Source organism: Alnus glutinosa, chromosome 2, assembly GCF_958979055.1.
Source record: "Alnus glutinosa chromosome 2, dhAlnGlut1.1, whole genome shotgun sequence".
Lineage (NCBI taxonomy): Eukaryota > Viridiplantae > Streptophyta > Magnoliopsida > Fagales > Betulaceae > Alnus > Alnus glutinosa.
In genome coordinates, this window is record NC_084887.1 from 25,682,129 (window position 1) to 25,684,899 (window position 2,771).

The 2,771-nt window shown below is 35.3% G+C and overlaps 1 pseudogene; it reads left to right on the forward strand.

Annotated features, from left to right (window-relative positions):
- LOC133861352 (putative 12-oxophytodienoate reductase 11) lies at window positions 1–2,771 on the forward strand (annotated as a pseudogene).

The window sequence follows — 2,771 nt, forward strand, 5'->3', positions numbered from 1 at the left end:
AACGCGTAGCGGAAGAAAACGCAGATCATTAAAAATGCCTCAAGCTCCCACCATTCCTCTTCTTACTCCTTACAAATTGGGAAACTTCAATCTGTGCCATAGGTTTGCACCTTCCAAACTCTGCTTCTTAATTATTTATTTATTTATTAATATAAAATACATTTTTTCCTCCTAAATCTATCATTTCAATTTCACTCCTAATTATTAACTTCATGTCAACTTATTACAATTTAGACATACATACTATAGAAAAGTTTTGACTGTCTTATCTGTTAATTTTGATCCTTATTTTAGAATATCTTTCTTCTATATATACAAATATATAAAATTCTAATTTCAAGATAAAATTATGGAATTACGTACCCCTAACTTAAAGGGCGTATTTGGGGCCGATGAGGATTAGTGATAGGCAAACGGATCTCTCCATTTCAAAAATAAAAATGGAGGGTCAGTGAAAAAAGTAAGGGCAAAATTGTCTAAGAATTTAAAATGACAATTTTACCCCTAGTTATTATACTGACCGACATCTTTCCATTTCATTTGAAATTGAGAGGATCTGTTTCCTAAGAATAGCCACCGGCGCACCGCAACCATTTAAGAGAGCATACTCACCACACTCCCATCCCTTTTTGTGGGAGGGGGGGGGGGGGGGGGGGGGGGGGAAGTATTCTTAAGTTCTCTAAAATTTTAATGCAAGCCGACTCTCCTAAAATTAAACCAATAATATCTTATTATAGATTAAGCCTAAGCTTGATTTAATACTAGAAGAGTTAAATTGTCATGGGACATTACTTTTGGTGTTCGTGCAAAATCAAACCTCATATATATATATGATTGATGAGAAAGTTTTATTTTCTTCAGTATAGAAAGATTTCTTCCTTGATTGAGTTAATTTATCATTTACTTTTTATTTTCATAGTAGTTTTGGCACCGCTCGCCCAAATGAGATCTTATGGCAATGTTCCTCAACCACATGCTATCTTATATTATTCTCAAAGAGCCTCCAAAGGCGGTCTTTTAATAGCTGAAGCGACTGGAGTTTCTGAAACCGCTCATGGGTAATTTTAACCACAATAGTTGGCAAGTTCTTTTTGCATTGTAATTCATTTATAAAGTATTAATAGGACCATATGCTCAAATAAATTTTAAACTACCCGACCACCTATCCGGACAAATTTATCTTATTTATAAAGCATAAATATATAGGACCCACATCCTTAAACAAATTTTGAACTATCCAACCACAAACCTAACAAATGGGTTTCATTTATACCCTCTCACATTAGCAATTCAAATTGCTAACAATTTAGACAAGTAATTATTGTGATCTTAATCACCCGAGCTTGGCTTGAAAACTTAATGATTGTTGGGTTTCTTTGGTATTGTAAAGGCATCCTGATGCACCGGGTATATGGACAAAAGAGCAAGTTGAAGCATGAAAACCCATTGTTGATGCTGTTCACGCCAAAGGTGGAATCTTCTTTTGTCAGATTTGGCATGTGGGGAGGGCTTCAAATCGAGGTTTGTCTTCTCTAATTTCTTCTCTTCTAATAGCTAGCCAATTAGCCTGCTCTAAGATCTTGTACTTTTGCTCTTCGGAAGCTCATATTTTTGGAATTCCCATCATAGACGTAGTTGTTATGCCTTCATGATCCAAAAGAAGTTTTTTTTTTTTTTTTTTTTCTTTTGGATGATTAAAATTTTATTACAGTAAACAAATAAAGGTCCTCTGTTATTGATTTCTTTCGATGATTTTCTAATTCTTTAAGTGGTGGTTAATGATTTCTTTGTTGTCTACAGATTTTGATGGGCAAGCTCCAATTTCTTCTACTGACAAGCCTTTGACCACTAAGACACCTGATGGTGAACCGTTCCCTCCTCCACGGCGGCTAAGGACAGATGAAATTCCTCAAATTGTCAATGATTTTAGAGTTGCCGCAAGGAATGCTATTGAAGCTGGTAATTAAATGAATTTCATGAAACAAATCATGATCCTCTGAGTTTATTACACCATATTTATAGATTTCTTGTTTTTTTAATATCAAACATGAACGCTTCTTGAAAATTTTACTTATAATTTGCTTTGTAAATAATATATATATATATATATATATATTTTTATCTTTATACACAGGTTTTGATGGAGTTGAGATCCATGGGGCTCATGGTTTCCTAATTGATCAGTTTTTGAAAGATAAAGTGAATGATCGAACAAACCAATATGGTGGATCTCTTGAAAATCGTTGTCGATTTGCTCTGGAAATAGTGGAAGCTGTTGCTAATGAGATAGGAGCAGACAAAGTTGGAATAAGGCTATCTCCTTTTGCAGATTACATGGAATCTGGAGACTCTAATCCAAAAGCATTGGGGCTTTACATGGCAAAGTCCTTAAGCAAATATGGGATTCTTTATTGCCACATGGTCGAGCCAAGAATGAAGACTGTTGGAGAAAAAAGTGAATCCCCTGACAGTCTTTTGCCAATGAGGAAGGCTTTCAGGGGTACTTTCCTTGTTGCTGGGGGTTATGAAAGGGAAGATGGGAACAATGCCATTGCTGAAAACCATGCTGATCTTGTTGTTTATGGTCGTCTGTTTTTGGCCAATCCAGATTTGCCTAAGAGGTTCGAGCTCAATGGTCCTCTCAACAAGTACAACAGAGAGACATTCTACATCTTTGATCCAGTTGTTGGTTACACTGATTATCCATTTCTTGAAGATAGTACTGCATGATGTAAAAGGAAAAATTGGTTTATGGGATTGCTAGAATTTAA